The following is a 19449-nucleotide window of genomic DNA, read 5'->3' on the forward strand; positions in this document are numbered from 1 at the left end:
CCAACCTTGATGAAAAAGATGATTATAAAGATGTTAGTTTGCATGTATGTAGTACTTAAATTTTTGCAAATCACTTCATACACATCATTTCATTTTGTCTTCAAAACTCTGTGAGATAGGGTTAATGTTATCATCATTTTCCAGATGAAAAAATGAAAGTTTAGAAATTTAAGTGACTAGCCTAGAGTCACAGTCAGTAAATGTCTGAGGTAGGATTACAACCATTAGATAGAACTTAGCATTCTTACTGGAAGGGATGTATGAGTTTAACCCCCTAATTTTACAGATGGCTTCTGGACATGAGGTATAGCATTGTAACAACTATTACTATAGATATTGGTGATATGCAACTTCTCATTTATTAATTAGTAACATTTTTAAATGTCTCATAGAGGCAAGGATATATAAAATCCATTTATTATATTTTTGAACTGCAAATACATAGTTAATGCTGTCATGAAGGATTTAGCTATAAATTCTGTATAAGTTAAGCTATCTTACTTTGGGAATAGACATTGCTATTGAATTGCTGTGGCAATAAATACAAGTAAATTTTATGCTGCTGAATCCTAGAATCAAGAAAATACTTGAAATAAATGTAAATACAAAAGTATCTGGTCATGAGAGTGAATATTTAAATTCTATCTTCCTTGAATTTAGAACAACAATCTATACACAGTAAACTCAATGAAATATGTTAATAACAGCAATAATAATAACTATAATTTTATAGTGACAAGTTTTGTAAAGCACTGTATAAATATTATCTTAATTTTTACTCACAACAACCCTGTTTGGTAGATGCTTTTATTATCGTCATTTTATAGATTAGGAAACAGACTCAGGCAAAGGTTAAATTACCTACAGAGGGTTATATAGCTAGTAGGCATTTGAACTGAAGTCTTGCTGACTTGAGTTTTAGCATTCCATCCACTGTGTTTTCTAGCTGTCATAGTATTGGAAATGACTCATAGATCTGCCAGTATCTGATAACTCTGTTATGTGAAATAGGCAGGATTTATCTTTGACATTGCTCTTTCCTCTTCTTCTTTTCCATGTTATGGCTGCTTTCCAGTATCTTGTTCTTTTTATTTCTTTTTAATTTTTTTCCAATTACAGGTAAAGAGAGTATTCAACTTTCATTTTTGTAAGATTTTGAATTCCAAATTTTTATCCCACCATCGCTCCCTTGCCCCTCCTGAAGCCAGTAAGCTATCTGATATAGGTTATACATTACAATCATGTTAAACATATTTCCACATTAGTCATGTTGTAAGAAAAGAATCAGAATAAAAAGACAAAAACACAAGAAAAAATAATCAACAAAACAACATAAAAGAAAGAACAAAAGTGAAAATAGTATGCTTCTATCTGCATTCAAACTCCATAGTTATTTTTCTGAATGTGGAGAACATTTTCCATCATTAGTCTTTTTGGCATTGTCTTGGATCATTGTAATGCTGAGAAGAGTTAAGCTTATCACATTTGATCATCACACAATGTTGTTGATACTGTGAATAACTTTCTCTTAGTTAGGCTTATTTCACTCAGCATCAACTCATGTAACTTCAGGTTTTTCTTAAATCCATTTGCTTATAATTTCTTACAGCACAATAGTATTCCATTACATTCATATACCACAACTTGTTTAGCCATTCCCCAATTGATGGGCATCCCCTAAATTTCCAAGTATTTGCCACCACAATAAGAGTAGCCATAAAGATCATTGTACACGTGGGTCCTTTCTCCCCTTTTTCTCTTTTTCTTTTCTTTTCTTTCTTTTTTTTTGTGGGGCAATGAGGGTTAAGCGATTTGCCCAGGTCACATAGCTACTAAGTGTCAAGTGTTCGAGGCCAGATTTAAATTCAAGTCATTGTGATTGAGGGCCAGTGCTTTATCCACTGCACCACCTAGCTGCCTCCTCCCCCTTTTTTATGATCTCTTTGATATATAGACCTAGTAGTGTTATTTTTGGGTCAAAAGGTATGCACACTTTTATAGCCTTTTGGGCATGTTCAAAATTGCTTTTTAGAATGGTCAGATCAGATTACAGATGCACCGGCAGTGCATTAGTGTTATAATTTTCCACATCTCCAACATTTATTATTTTCCTTTTTTGTTATATTAGCCAATCTGATAATATTTTTTCAGATGGCTATAGATGACTTTAATTTATTCATCTGAAAACTGCCTGTTCATAACTTTTGATTCTTTCTCGATTGGGGACTGACTTGTATTCTCATAAATTTGATTCAGTTGTCTATATATTTTAGATATGATACCTTTATCAGAAACACTTGATGTATACTTATTTCCCAGCTTTGTGTTTTGCTTATAACCTTGTTTGCATTGGTTTTGTTTGTGCAAAACCTTTGTAACTGAATGTAATCACAATGATCCATTTTTTATTTCATAATGTTCTCTATCTCATCTTTGGTCACAAATTTGTACCTCTCCACAGATCTGACAAGTAAACTATTCCTGTCTTTGCTAATTAGCCTATGGTATCACCTTTTATATATAGATCATGAACTTATTTTGACTTTACTTTGATGTATGGTATATAATTAGAGAATCCTAAAGAATCAACTAAAAAACTACTTGAACCAATTAACAACTTTAGCAAAGTTGCAGGATATAAAATAAATCCACATAAATCATCAGCATTTCTATACAGGACCAACAAAGCTCAGCAGCAAGAGATAGAGAAATTTCATTTAAAGTAATGGTATACAATATAAAATATTTGGGAGTCTACTTGCCAAGATAAACCCAGGAACTCTATGAACATAATTATAAAACACTTTACATGAAATAAAATCAGATCTAAATAATTGGAAAAAATATCAATTGCTCGTGGATAGGCTGAGCTAATATAATAAAAATGACAATTCTACCTAAATTAATTTACTTATTCAGTGCCGTACCAATCAGACTACCTAAAATTATTTTATAGAGTTAGGAAAAATAGTAACAAAATTCATCTGGAAGAAAAAGTCAAGAATATCAAGGGAACTAATGAAAAAAATGCACAGGAAGGTGGGCTAGCTGTATCAAATTTGAAGCTATACTATAAAACAGCGGTCATCAAAACTATTTGGTCCTGGCTAAGAAATAGAGTAGTGGATCAATAGAATAAGTAAGACACAGGAGACACAGTAGTAAATGACAATAGTAATCTACTGTTTGATAAACCAAAAGACTCCAGCTTCTGGGATAGCAACTCAGTATTCGACAAAGACTTCTGGGAAAACTGGAAGATAGTATGTCAGAAACTAGGCATAAATGAACATCTTACATGTTATACTAAAATAAGGTCAAAATGGGTACATGATATGGACATAAATGGTGATCCCATAGGAAAATCAGGAGAGGAAGGAATAGTTTACCTCTCAGATTTATGGAAAGGAGAACAGTTTATTACCAAATAAGAGATAGAGAATATTATTAAATGCAAAATGGATGATTTTGATTACATTAAATTTAAAAAAGTTTTTGTACAAACAGAAGCAATACATCCAAAATCAGATGGGAGGCAGAAAGCTGGGAAACAATTTTTATAGCCAGTATTTCTGATAAAGGCCTCATTTCTAAAATATATAGGGAAGTTAATCAAATTTATATGAATCCAAGTCATTCCCCAATTGAGAAATGGTCAAAGGATATGAACAGGCAGTTGTCTGATGAAGAAATCAAAGCTATCTATTGCCATATGAAAAAAATGCTCTAAATGACTATTGATTGGAGAAATAAAATTTAAACAACTGTGGTACCACCTGACACCTATCAGATTGGGTAATATGACAAAGAAGGAAAATAATAAATGTTGGAGAAGCTATGGAAAAATTGAAACACTAATGCATTGTTGGTGGAGCTGTGAACTGAAGCAACCATTCTGGAGAGCAATTTGGCATTATACCCACAGGGTTATAAAGCTATGCATACCTTTTGACCCAGTGGTACCATTGCTAGGTCTGTATCCCAAAGAGGTCATAGAAGAGTGAAAAGGACCCACATGTACAAAAATATTTAGAGCCACTCTCTTTGTAGTGGCAAAGAATTGGACATTGAGAGAATACCCATTGATTGGGGAATGGCTAAACAAGTTGTGGTATATGAATGTAATGGAATATTATTGTGCTGTAAGAAATGATGAGCAGCAGGGAGCAGCTTGACACTTGACACTTACTAGCTGTGTGACCCTGGGCAAATCACTTAACCCAACTGCCTCACTGAAAGAAAGAAAGAAAGAAAGAAAGAAAGAAAGAAAGAAAGAAAGAAAGAAAGAAAGGAAGGAAGGAAGGAAGGAAGGAAGGAAGGAAGGAAGGAAGGAAGGAAGGAAGGAAGGAAGGAAGGAAGGAAGGAAGGAAGGAAGGAAGGAAGGAAGGAAGGAAGGAAGAAAAAGAAAGAAAGAAAGAAAGAAAGAAAGAAAGAAAGAAAGAAAGAAAGAAAGAAAGAAAGAAAGAAAGAAAGAAAGAAAGAAAGAAAGAAAGAAAGAAAAAAAAAAATAATGAGCAAGAGGAGTTCAGAGAAACCTGGAAGGACTTACATGAACTGATGCTGACTGAGAGGAGCAGAACCAGGAGAACACTGTACACAGTAACAGCAACATTATATGATGAACAATGGTGATAGACTTGGCTCTTCCCAACAGTGCAAAGATCCAAAACAGTTTCAAAGAGCTCATGATAGAAAATGTTCTCAACATCCAGAAAAAAGAACTGTGGATTCTGAATGCAGATTGAACTGTTTGTACTTTGGGGCTGGGTTTTTCCTTCTTTTTTGAAATTTTTCTCTTAGTCTCTGATTCTTCTTTCACAACATGACTAATGCAGAAATATGTTTAATATGATTGTACATATATAACCTATATCAGACTCCTTTCTGTCTTGGGGAGGAGGGAGGGAATTGAAGGTGGGAGAAAAATTTGGAACTAAAAGTCCTATGAAAACAAAAGTTCAAAACTATCCTTATATGTAACTGGAAAATAATAAAATATTTTTATTTATTAAAAACTCAATTTATTATGTTATACATGTGCAGCCATACAGAACATAGCAGATAAAAAAACTTTAGAAAAAGGAACTAACAACAAAAACAAAATATACTTCTATCTGTATTCAAGTACCATCAGTTCTTTTTCTTTAGATGGATTCCATTTTTCATACATCCTTCAGAGTTGTCTTGGATCATTTCAATCCTGAAAATAGCTAAGTTATTCATAGCAGATCATCTTACAATATTGCTGTTATTTTGTATACAGTGCATTTCACTTTGTGTCAGCTCATGTAAGTCTTTCCAGGTTTCTCTGATAGCATCCTGCTCATCTTTTTTTTTTTTAAATAGTAAACTGCATTTATATAATACTTTAAAGGGAGATGTCTTTACAAAACACATGAGATTGATTATTGCAACAACAATAATAGCTAACATTTATATAGTACCTTATACTTGACAAATAATTTTCTTCACAATAGCTCAGCAAAGTATCATCCTCCTCCTCATCATCATGTTATATTTCTCTTGCCTCTGCTTCAAAATTTTCCCCCAGTTATTATTGCTAACTGTGTTTCCCTCCATCCTATTTGCTCCCCATATTTATTCTTTTTTCTATCTTCTTTTACCCTATCTCTCCGCAAAATTGTTTTCCTTCTGACTGCCCCTCCCCCAATCTGCTCTCCCTTCCTTCACCCTTTCCCCTCCCACTTCCCTTCAGAGCAAGATATATTACTATACCCACTTGAGTGTGTATGTTATTCTCTCAGAGCCAATTCTGATGAGAGTAAGGCTCATTAAATCCCCCTCTCCTCCCCCAACTTTCCCTCCACTCCATAAGCTTTTTCTTGATTTTTTATGTGAGATACTTTACCCCATTCCAACTCTTCATTTCATTTTCTCAAAGTGCAATCCTCTCACCCCTTAATTCTATTTTAAAGATGTCATCATGGGGCAGCTAGGTGGCACAGTGGATAGAACACTGGCCCTGGAGTCAAGAGGACCTGAGTTCAAATCTGGCCTCAGACACTTGACACTTACTAGCTGTGTGACCCTGGGCAAGTCACTTAACCCTAATTGCCAAAAATAAAAATAAGATGTCATCATGGAGCTGCTAGGTGACACACAGTAGATGAAGCACCCACCCTGGACCCAGGAGAACTGCAGCCCAAATCCGGCCTCAGACAAAAGACACTCCTCAGCTGTGTGACCCTGAGCATGCCACCCTTCCCCAATTGCCCCACAAAAAAAATGATAAGTAAAAAATAAATGCTTTACAGATATTATCCATTCATAATCAATTCCCACCTGTGCCCTCTGTCTAAATTTATTACTTTCAGCTGCCCTAAAATTGAGACAGTTCTTATGAGTTAGAAGTATCATCTTCTCATGTAGGAATGTAAACCTTTTAATATCCCTCATAATTTCTTTTTCCTGTTTAACTTTTTATGCTTCTCTTGGGTATTGTATTTGAAAGTCAAATTTTTTATTCAATTCAGGTCTTTTTATTATGAATGCCAGAAAGTCCTCTTTTTTTACTGAAGTCCCATTTTTCCCCCTGAAAGATTATGATCAGTTTTTCTTGGTAGGTGATTTTTGGTTGTAATCTGTCCATGGGATTTTCTTGGAAAAAAAATATTGTAGTGTTTTTCCATTTCTTTCTCTAGTGGATTAAGGTAGAAGAGGTGAAGTGACTTGGCAAGGGTAATAAACATCTAATAAATGTCTGAGTTTGGATTTGAATTCAGATCTTTCTGACTCCAGGCCCAGAGTTCTATCCACTGTACCACCCAGCAACTCCCCTAAAAGATTTCTAAATAAAGAAGTCATGTGATGAGAGTTGTGATGCAGTAATATTAATCTAGCAATTATGTACTGGATATCTTGGGAAAGGAAGTTATAAATGGAAAGGAGACCAACACTTTGTTGTTCAATCATATTCAGCAGAGTGGTTTGTCATTTCCTTCTCTTGCTTATTTTACAAATGAGTCTTCTTGACTCCAGGTCTAGCATTCTATCTATATTTTTTAGTATGACCTATTTTTTTCATATGCGCATAGGTAGTTTGGGTTTTTTTTTGGGGGGTGTAAGGGATAGAGTGGGGGGACGGGGGTCACCAGGCACTGCAGTGAATACAGTGCTGGGCCTGGAGTCAGGAAGGCCTGAATTCAAATCTGAGGCCAGACAGTAACTTTATCACCTTGGCCAAGTCATGTAACCCTGTTTACTTCCATTTCTTATTCTGTAAAATGAGCAGGAGAAGGTAATGACAACCACTCCAGCAGCTTTGCCAAGAAAACCTCAAAATGGGATCACAAAGAGTCATATACCACTGAAATGATTGAACAAAAAAATAGATTTTATTTCCTCTGAAAATTATCTTTTCATATCCTTTGACAACTTATTAGTTGGAGAATGATATGTAGTTTTATAAATTTGATTTATTTCTCTATATATTTAAGAAATGAGACCTTTGCTTTATTCCTCCCCCTACCCCCAATTGTCTACATAACTTATAGGTTTCATTGGTTTTGTTTGTGCAATTTTTTTTCAATTTCATTATCTAAAATTATTCATTTTATATCCTGTAATGCTCCTTATCTCTTGTTTAATTAGAAATTCTACCCTTTTCCATAGATCTAACAGGTAAACTATTCCATCTCCTAATTTGCTTATGTTTTTACCCTTTATGTCTAAATCTTATACCCATTTTGATCTTATCCTGGTTTACTGTGTGAGATGTTGGTCTGTACTTGGATTCTATCAAAATGTTTTCCAGTGGGGGTGGAGCCAAGATGGCAGAGGAAAGACATTAAACCCACAGGACTCCTGATACAATCACCCCAAGAATAGCAATAAAAGAACCCTTGGGGCACAAAAACATACAAAAATACAGGATGAGAGTTTTCTCCAGCTATAGATAGATTTCAGGGGGCCATGCTGGGCCATGAATAAAGCCTAACCCTGCAATTGGCTGACACACCAGACACCCACCAGAGGAATTTGCCCCAGTGCCTCTGAATCTGCTGTAGCACCAGCGTCTTCTGGAACTGAGGGTGTGGTCAGACTGAACGGCTGGCCCAGGGGGAAGGGGGTAAGGGCAGGGGTATCAGTGGACTGGGGGGAAGGATTTGACTGTCCCACCCCAGTGGGGAACCAGGAAGAAATCCTGAGTGGCAGGAGACCCAGGTTGGGGAGGGGAGCAGTCTCATCAGAAGCTGAGAACAACACCACAGAAAGCTTTGCTGGTAGGTTGCTTAGTAAAGTAGGCCTGAGGTTATCTCCAGATCTGAGAACAGGACAGGTGAGATTAAAGCCTGCCCCCCCTCAACCCAAAACACCTGGGACCCTCTGAAGCTGAGAACAGGAGTGGAGACAAGAAGCTGCCCCACCCCACCCCCACCTCCCAGTGGAGAGTTTAAAATCAAATGAAAGCAAGGCCAGGCAAGCTGAGAAGAGGCCCAACCATCCCCTGCACCATGCTGTAGCTTAAACAGTGTGTCCTGGAAGCAGTGCCACACTTAAAGAAGGAGTAAAAAGCCAAGAAATAGTAAGCCAGGATGAGTAGGCAGAGAAAGCAGAAGACCATCAAAACTTCTTTGGGAGTAAGGTAGACCACAATACAACCTCAGAAGAAGAAGATAATAACAGGGTCAAAGCTCCAACATCCAAAGCTTCCAAGAAAAATATGAACTGATCTCAGGCCATGGAAGCTCTCAAAAGGGACTTTGAAGAGAAAGTAGGAGAAATAGAAAAAAGATGTAGAGAAAAGGAGGAAAGAATGGAAAGGCATATGAGAGTGATTCATTAGAGTCATGAGAAAAAAAGTCAACAATTTGAAAAGCCAAATGGAAAAGGAGATTAAAAAACTGTCTGATGAAAATAACTGCCTAAGAATTGGGATTGAACAAATGGAAGCTAGTGACCTTATGAGAAACCAAGACACAGTAAAGCAAATCCAAATGAATAAAAAAATAGAGGTCAATGTGAAACATCTCCTTGAAAAAAGAGCTGACCTAGAAAATAAATCTAGGAGAGATAATTTGAAAATCATCGGAGTACCTGAAAACCATGACCAAAACAAAAGCTTAGACACCATGCTCCAAGAGATTGTGAGGGAAAATTGCCCTGATATTCTAGAAGCAGAAGCTAAAAAAGAAATTGAAAGAATCCACTTATCACCTCCTGAAAGAGATTCCAAAAGGGAAAGCTCCAGAAATATTATAGCCAAATTCCAGAACTCCCAGGTGAAGGAGAAAATGCTGCAAGCAGCTAGAAAAAAAGGAATTCAAATACTGGATAAAGCAAGATCTAGCAGCTTCTACATTAAAGGACCGAAGGACATGGAATATGATATTCCAGAGGGCAAAGGAAATGGGACTTCAGCCAAAAATTACTTACCCAGCAAAACAGAGTATAATTTTTCAGAGGCAAAAATGAAATTTCAATGAGAAAGAGGTCTTTCAAGCATTTGTGATGAAAAGAAATAAACTGAATAGAAAATTTGACTTTCAAATACAAGATCCTGGAGAAACATAAAAAGGTAAATAGGAAAAAGACTTCATTTAGGGATATTAAAAGATCAAACTGTTTACATTCCTACATGGGAAGATGATACTTTGAAATCATGAGAACTATCTCAGTAAGAAATTCACAGAAGACAGAGCTGAACTGAATATGAAGGTATGATATCTGTAAAGCATTTCTGTTTTGTTCTTTGTAGGGCAGACAGGGTGGGATATCTTATGTCTGGGGCTGGATTTGGGCTTGGGGTCTCCTGGGTCCAGGGCTGGTGCTTTGTCCACTGTGCCACCTAACTAATCCATGATGACATCATTAAAATAGGGTTGAGGTGTCAAAGGAATAAACTGGGGGAGGGAGAAGGGGAGAGATGGTCTGGGGAGAAGTAGTTCACTTGAAGGAAAGAAGAAGAAAGCTTATGGAAGAGAGAAGAAGAGGGGGAAGGAGTTGGGGAGGGAGTGAACCTTAATATCATCACAATTTACTCAAAGAAGGACTAGCATACATACTCAAGTAGGTATAGTAATATATTTTTGCCATGGCGGGGGGAGGGAGAAAAGGGGGAAGGGAAGGAAGAAAGGGCAGATTGGGGGGGAGAGAGCAGTAAAAAGGCGATGTTACCACCAACGAAGTGGAAATTAAATAAATAATTAGGAATTATTTTGCCCAACTGTATGCCAATAAATTCGACAATCTAAATGAAATGGATGAATATTTACAAAAACACAAACTGCCCAGGTTAACTGAAGAAGAAATAAAATCCTTAAATAAACCCATATTAGAAAAAGAAATTGAACAAGCCATTGATGAACTCCCTAAGAAAAAATCCCCAGGCCCAGATGGGTTTACGGGTGAATTTTACCAAACATTTAAAGAACAATTAATTCCAATATTATTCAAATTATTTGGAAAAATAGGTGAAGAAGGAGTTCTACCAAATTTGTTTTATGACACAAATATGGTGGTGATACCAAAACCAGGCAAAGCAAAAACAGAGAAAGAAAATTATAGACCAATTTCCCTAATGAATATTGATGCTAAAATCTTAAATAAGATATTAGCAAGGAGAATACAGCAAGTGATCACCAGGATAATACACTATGACCAGGTGGGATTTATACCAGGAATGCAGGGCTGGTTCAACATTAGGAAAACTATTAACATAATCAACCACATCAATAAGAAAACCACCCAAAATCATATGATTATCTCAATAGATGCAGAGAAAGCTTTTGACAAAATACAACACCCATTCCTAATAAAAACCCAGGAGAGTTTAGGAATAGGTGGAGCTTTCCTTAAAATAATAAACAGTATCTACCTAAAGCCATCAGCAAGTATTATATGCAATGGAGATAAATTAGAGGCCTTCCCAATAAGATCAGGGGTGAAACAGGGATGTCCATTATCACCCCTATTATTTAATATTGTCCTAGAAATGTTAGCTTTAGCAATCAGAGAAGAGAAAGTAATGAAAGGAATTAGAATAGGCAAGGAGGAAACAAAACTATCACTCTTTGCAGATGATATGATGGTATACTTAAAGAATCCTAGAGAATCAACTCAAAAATTACTTGAAACAATTAACAACTTTAGCAAAGTAGCAGGATATAAAATAAATCCACATAAACCATCAGCATTTCTATACATGACCAACAAAGCCCATCAGCAAGAGATAGAAAGAGAAATTCCATTTAAAGAAATGGTAGATAATATAAAAGCAAAACACTTTAAAGGACGATGAAGATGATCTGCATTACTACACCAGTATGACATATTGAATTGCTTGATACACTTTAATAAATACTTAAGTCTAAACTCTTGCTAAAGCTTCTAATTTAAGGCAGCCAATCATTAGATTTTAGACATCATAGCTAGAATTTTAGGTCCTTACAAAACAAACTAGTATGGCTAAGAAATAAAATGGTGGATCAATGGAATAGATTAGTTATACAATACACAGTAGCAAGTGAGGAGGGAGAGAGGGAGGAAGAAAAATTTTGAACACAGATTTAGCTCAGGAACCCTGATCTCATTGGAGTAGGCTCATGGAGGGAATAGCTTTCATACCCAATTGGGAGGAGCAATCTATTTAACCTTGCAGGAAAATAGGAGGGGAAGAGGATAAAGAAGGAAGGGTGAAAAAAGGGAGTGCAGAGCGAGGAAGAGGATAGTCAGAAGTAAAACACCTCTGAGGAGGAATAGGTAAAAAGAAGATAGAGTAAATGTAATGGGAAGGGAGTGGGATGGAGGGAAATAGTTATGATGATTGATTATAATGACAAAACGAATGGTACCTATTTTGCTGGGCTTTTATGAAGAAAATTCTGTCAAGCTTAAGGTACTATATACAGGTTATGATGAACAGGATACTATCAGAAAAACCTGGAAAGACCTACATGAACTGAAGCAGAGTGAAATATACTGTAAACAAAATAACAGCAATAGTGGGGGATGATCTGCTTGGAAGTATGTGGTTATTTTCAGCAAGGCAATGATCCAATATAACCCTGAAAGACTTATGAAGATTGCAACCCATCTGCAGAGAAAGAACTTATAGTATCTGAAAACAGGTGGAAACACATTAAATTATTTTTCATTTCCTCTTTAACAATTCCTTAATCTGAAGTTTTGGGTTCTTTGACTGTTTTCTCTCACAACTAGGTAATATGGGGATTTATCCATGACTACTCATGCATAGCTTATTTTGAATTGCTTGAGTTCTTGTGGGTGGAGGATGTGAATGGAGAGGGTAAGAGAAGTTGGAAGACAAAGGTTTTTAAAAATTGATGTTAATTTTTTTTTACATACATTTTGGAAAATAAAATTCTATTCAATATAAAAAAATGTTTTCCAGTTTTCCCAATAATTTTTGTAAAAATTTGGGTTCTTATCCCAAAAGCTTGAATCTTTGGATTTTTCAAAATTAGATTACTATGTTCACTTGCTACTGTGTATTGTATAACTAATCTATTCCATTGATCCACCATTTTATTTCTTAGCCATACTAGTTTGTTTTGTAAGGACCTAAAATTCTAGCTATGATGTCTAAAATCTAATGATTGGCTGCCTTAAATTAGAAGCTTTAGCAAGAGTTTAGACTTTTAAGTATTTATTAAAGTGTATCATAAGTAGGTGAGGGAAGAGAGAGAGAGATAAAAGGCAAACTTCCTCTAACTATCTAATAGAACCCAGCATCTGACCCCCCCAAGCTGTGGTCAGGAACTCAAAATACCTCGCTTCTCCCTCCTTCTTCCAGAAGCCTCCTGTGAAACAGAAGTCCACACAACACAGCTCCAAGCTAATTGGTTGGTAGCACTGATTGACAACTACCCACAGACAGCAGATACAACTAACAGGCGGTAAAGTCACATGCTTTCTCCTCATGGCAGAGCTTCCCTGCAATATCTTTTCCAGCAGGGGGTGTCATTCCAATTCTCACAGTTTTGATGATATATTATTTGAGATCTGTTTCCGCTAGTACACCTTCTTTCACTTTTTAAAAATTCTCTTCATATTCTTGAACTTTTGTCTCATTGGTACTTTTATTCTGGGCTATTAAACAGGCCCTTCATTTCCTTTTGACTGAGGCTCTCTTCCTTGAAGGATCTGCCACCCTTCCAACAGGCATTCTCACATTGATCAAATGTAAATGAAACCAGATCTGATTTATTTTCTATGCTCTTAAATAAATGAGAGATTTAATTTCTGAAACTTCTAGGTGCACGTACCAGTTGTCTTAGCAAATCTTAGCAAACATTTAGAATATAGGTGATAGTAAAGTAGAAATGTACTAAGATAACAAAGAGGAAATAAATGACACAAACTCTTCATTGTTTAAGAAACAAATTAATTTAGGCCCTACTAATTTGAAATTTGGACTCATTTGACCAAAAAATTAGGTTGCACTTTGCTTTAATATTGGCTAGGAAAAAATGATTTGTTAATAAATGAACATAATACTTAAGATGTCAAAGAGAATGTTTAACCTATATCCTAGAGTGAGTTGTCTTTTATGTTGAGAAGCATTGTTGATTTGTAATATTCTTCTCCATTGAAACAAATAAAACTATGTTTCTTTAAAATAAATTGTAGTTAGACATTTTTCCTAATACAACCCTCAATAAGGACTTTCATATTCTCAGTGAGTTTGACTAAATAAGTGTTTTTGTTTTCATTCAGCTAGTCAGCCACTAACCAGTTACTTAACTCTCATCTCATATAATGATAATAATGATGATGCCTCACACATACATTAATATCGATGAAAGAGTTTTATTATATCACTCTCTAGGGTCACAGTTTCTAACCTTTTGTGTGTGTGTGTGTGTGTGTGTGTGTGTGTGTGTTATAGACCCCTTTGGCCATTCAGTGAAACCTTTGAATCTCTTCTGAGAATAATAATTTTAAATAATAGGATAAAATGATAAATTTCAGTTAAAGGCTAATATTCTAAAGGTGCATTTTTTTCATTAATTCAGTCAATAAGAATTTATCAAGCACTTACAAAGAAAGACAGAAACACTGTCCCTGCCCTCAAAGAGTTCAAATAACTTGCAAATGCCCCCCCACACACACACACATTCAAATTGCTTACAGTAGAAATGAAAGGTAATCTCAGAGGGGATGCTGAGGGAGAATTATTCAAGTTCACAGGCCCTTTGAAATCTATCAATAGACATTATGGATTTCTGTGGTCCCCAAGTTAAGAACCCCTTCTTTAAATATAGGAAATACAAGCATTTTAGAAAGAGGAAAGAGATCTTCTTAGGGTTGAGTTAAATAATACTCCGGACAATGTAGCTTCTAATTATCAGAGATAGGCCTTGATATAAGTCTATATATCTTCTATACTTTGGTAGTCTTTAGGGAAGACAATGGAAAAGACACATATCATACAGTAAGGAAAATATGGGCACACACATAGAATATAAGGTAGAGCATGTTAAGTAACTTTTGTATAGGGCTTCTGGATTAAAAGAAAATATTAACAAGCTTTATCTCATTTACTCTCCATAGCAGCATATAGCATCCTGTAGGTGCTTAAATGAGTACTATGTGTTCAGACATCACTTTCTGTTGGACAGGTCAGGAAAAGCTTCATGGAAGAAGTGACATTTGAGCTGGGCCATTGAAGAATGTGTAAAATTGGACTTGGTTTCTATTGTGTCTATTCCAATGACTAAAGTGGAAATATAAAGAAGGTCTCTAAGTCATCTTTTTATTTTACTGTTTTTTAAAGAATATTCTTTTAAGGTAGGCCTGACTCAGGGCAGTCTGCTTATTTAGGCAAAAGACTGGAGCAAAATGAAATACTTGTAGATCTAAGATTTGACAAAAGGAAGTTTAATTGCCACAACATAGCAGAGATGAACAAGGAAATAGCACTGGTCCTGGTGCAAGCACTTGTTCTTGTCTCCATACAAAAGCAGCCAATCTCTCTTCACTATCTTCTAATACACTTTAATAAATACTCAAAAAATCTAAACTCTTGCTGAATTTATCAGTAAATTTTAGCCAGTTTCCCTCCAAAAAAACTGGGGGGGGGGCAGGTTAGGACCCACATTAGATTTTAAAAATCACAGTCATCAGGTTATGAGGCTTTGCATAATAGTGGGGCATTCACCAAGTCCGAGGGCCATTGACTCAGGAGTTGACCTCTTTAATATCTTTTAATTTTTAAAAAATTTTTTTAGTATTTAATTTTCCCCCAATTGCATGTAAGTTTTTTAACATAACTTTTAAAAGCTCTGAGTTAGAAATTCTCTCCTCCCCTCTTTGAGAAGGTAAACAATTTGATATGTTATATGTGTAGTCATGTATAACATTTCCATATTAGTCATGTTGTGAGAAAAAAAAATAGACAAAAACCCACAAGAAAAATAAAGGTAAATAAGCTTCAGTCTGTATTCAGACACAATCACTTCTTTTTCTGGGGCTGCATAGTTTTTTCATCATAAGTCCTTTAGGAATCTCCCTTTAAGGTATTATAGAAATGTAGTTTACTATTAAAAAAAAAGATGAACAGGATTCTATCAGAAAAACCTGGAAAGACTTACATGAGCTGCTGCAAAATGAAATGTATTAGACATAAAATAACATTAGTATTGTAAGATGATCTGCTACAATTAACTTAGTTTTTTTCAGCAATGCAATTATCCAAGACAACTCTGGAGGACTTCTGAAAAATGCAATCCATCTATAGAGAAAAAATTGATGGTACCTGAACACAGGTGGAAGTATATTTTGTTGTTGTTGTTAGTTCTGTTTCTAAAGATTTTTTTGTCTACTATGTTTTGCATGACTGCACATGTATAACTTATACTGAATTTCTCGAGTTCTTAAGGGGGGGAATGACAGGAAGGATGAGATTTTCGAACACAAAGTTTTAAAAATTGAAGTTACAATTTGGTTTTTGGTTTTTGTTTTTGTATTTTTTCCTGGGGCAATGAGGGTTAAGTGACTTGCCCAGGGTCACACAGCTAGTAACTGTCAAGTGTCTAAGGCCAGACTTGAACTCAGGTCCTTTTGAATCTAGGGCCAGTGCTTTATCCACTGCACCACCTAGCTGCCCCCTACAATTTGTTTTTACATATAAGGTGGGTAAAACCTCTAACAAACAAATAAGCAATCAAATAAATAAATTAATGAATGGATGAATAAATAAGTAAAGAAACAAACAAATAGCTAAATAAATAAATGGCTATATGGGCGAATAAAGAAATAAATGGTTAAATAAAAAATAAGTAAATACATAAATTTATTAATAAATGACTAAATAAATAGGTAGGTAGATAGGTACATAATTAAATAAATTAATGGATGGATGTATGACTACATAAATAAATAAGTAGATGAGCAAATAAATGAATAAATAGATGAATAAATGAGGAAAAATGAATAAATAAGTTAGTAAATAGAGGGATGGATGGATGAATAAAGAGTTAAATAAACAAACATTATAAGTCCTTTACAATTCTCTCATATCATTGTATTGCTGAAAACTGCTAATTCATGGGTAATCATCTTACAATATTGCTCTTACTTTTACAAAGTACATTTTACTTTGATCAACTCAATTAAGTCTTTGCAGGTTTTTCTGAGAGCATCCTGCTCATCATTTCTTATAGAAAAATAGTATTCCACAATAATCACATACCACAATTTGTTCAGCCACTCCCTAATTGATGGGCATTATCTCAATTTCCAATTCTTTACCATAATAAAAGAGTTTCTATGAATAGTTTTTGTACATATAGATCCTATCCCATTTTGTTTTTTATCTCTTTTTGCAAGCAGATCTAGTAGTGGTGTTACTTGGTTATAGAGGATGCATGGTTTTATAGCCCTTTGGACATGCTTCCAAATTGCTCTATAGAATGGATGAATCAGTTTACACCTTCACCAATAGTGCATCAATGTCTCATTTCCCCCAACTTCTCTCCATATTTGTCATTTTTCTCTTCTGTTCTATTAGCCAATATAATAGGTATGAGGTAGTATGCCAGAATTGTTTTGATTCTATCTCTCCAATAAATAGTGAGTGAGAGCACTTTTATATGGCTATAGATAGCTTTGATTACTTCATCTGAAAAGTATTCATATCTTTTGATCATTTGTCACTTGGGGAATGGCTCTTTTTTAATAAATTTGACTCTGTTCTCTACATGTTTAAGAAATGAGGCTTTTATCAAAGAAACGATTCAAATTTTTAATATTGTTAAATGTATTTCCCTCCATCCTACCCCCATTTGTCCATTTATTTTATTCTCTCTTCTTTCACCCTGAACCTCCTCAAAAGTTATTTTCTTTTGACTACCCCTCCCCCAAATCTGCCCTCCCTTCTATATTACCCCCCCCTTTTTCTTCCTCTTTTCCCCTCCTACTTTCCTGCAGGATAGGAGAGATTTTTATACCTAATTGAGTGTTTATATTTTTCTCTCTTTGAGTCAATTCTGATCAAAGTAAGGTTCACTCACTCTTCTTCATCTCCCCCATCTTCCCCTATACTGAAAAAGCTTTTTCTTAACACTATTATGTTAGATAATTTACCCCATTCCATCTCTACCTTTCCCTTTATCCCATTGCATTCCTCTCTCAGCCATTGATTTTCTTTTTAAAATAGCATCCCTTCATATTCAATTCATACTGGTATTCTCCATCTATATATACTCCCAACTGCCCTGATAATGAGAAAGTTCTTGGGTTACAAGCATCATCTTCCCATGTAGGAATATAAACAATTTAATCTTATTAACTAACCTATGATTTCCTTTTTCTATTAACCTTTCTATGCTTCTCTCTAGTCCTAGATTTAAAAGACACATTTTCTATTCAGCTCTGGTCTTTTCATTAAGAATGCCTGAAAGTCCTCTCTTTCATTAAATTCCCATTTTTTTTTCTCCCCTGAAGGATTATACACAGTTTTGCTGGATAGGTAATTCTTATTTGTAATCCAGTTCCTTTGCCCTCTAGAACATCATATTCCAAGCCCCCTGATCCTTTCATGTATAAGATACTAAATTTTGTGTTATTCTTTTTGTTTTGTTTTGTCTTGTTTTTGTTTTTTTTCCCGGGGCAATGAGGGTTAAGTGACTTGCCCAGGGTCACACAGCTAGTAAGTGTCAAGTGTCTGAGGCCAAATTTGAACTCAGGTCCTCCTAAATCCAGGGCCAGTGCTTATCCACTGCACCACCTAGCTGCCCCCTAATCTATTTCAAATGTGTTATTTTCTTTTGTATTTTCTGTCACTCTTTTACCAAGCTGTTGACTCTTTTTTCATGACTTCCTTTATCACTATCATTTTTCTTCCCAATTTTCCTCTGTCTCTCTACCTTGCTTTTCATAATTTTTGTGCCCTTCTATAGCTATAGATCCTTTCACATTTTTCTTGGAGACTTTGGATGTAGGAGCTTTAGCTTTGACTCTCTTCTTAGTGTGTTTTTTGATCTTCCTTGTCACCATACTCATTTTCTATGGTCAGGATTTTTTCTGTTGTTTGCTAATTTTGTCAGCCTATTTCTTGACTTTTAATCTTTGTTAAAGTGTCTCTCTCCTTCCAGGGTGGAGTGAACCCTGTCCCAAACGTCAGGGGCTTTGTGCAACTGTTTTCAGAGATACTTCTAGGTAGCTGTAAGTTTTCAATTTTTCCAAAGGTGTGTTTACTACTCTCCTGGCCTGTTGTCTGCTCTTCCCTGGAACTGTGACAAAGGTCCCTGATCCACTGTGGCCACAAGCTCTGGTGTACTAGTGCTCCTCCTTGCCCTGAGATTCCCTACAGGACTGCCACCTGGATCTGAGTATGGATAAGCAACAGAGTCCTGTCCTCAGTGCTATTAAAGAGACCCCTATAATCACTCTTTTTTAAAATTTTTTTTTCTTTTTTAGTGAGGCAATTGGGGTTATGTGACTTGCCCAGGGTCACACAGGTAGTAAGTATTAAGTGTCTGAGGCCGGATTTGAACTCAGGTACTCCTGACTCCAGGGCCGGTGCTCTATCCACTGTGCCACCTAGCTGCCCCCCCTATAATCACTCTTATGCCCAGTTGATCAACTCCCTTACTGTATGGGGTCTGAGAAATCCAAAAGCAGTAGCTGACCCTGCTACTTCACTGACTCCCATGGTATTCTCCTTGTTTGCTGGGACTGTGTCTATGCTGGCATGGCTTGAGTTGGATTGTGCTCCACTCTCACCCCATTATAACCCACCTTTCCTGCCAACATTCCAAGTTGTCTTTGCCTGGAACATTATTTCACCCTATCCTTTTGTGGGTTCTGTTATTCCAGGAATTATCTTATGGTATTATTTAAAAGTATTTGGAGGGGTTTGGGGGGATAGCTCAGGTGAGTCACTGCTTTTCCTCTGCCATCTTGGCTCCACCCTATCATTTGTCTTTAAGTCACTGGAAAGCTACATTAATAGCTTCAGTGTTA

The sequence above is a fragment of the Dromiciops gliroides genome, chromosome 5 (assembly GCF_019393635.1).
Source record: "Dromiciops gliroides isolate mDroGli1 chromosome 5, mDroGli1.pri, whole genome shotgun sequence".
Lineage (NCBI taxonomy): Eukaryota > Metazoa > Chordata > Mammalia > Microbiotheria > Microbiotheriidae > Dromiciops > Dromiciops gliroides.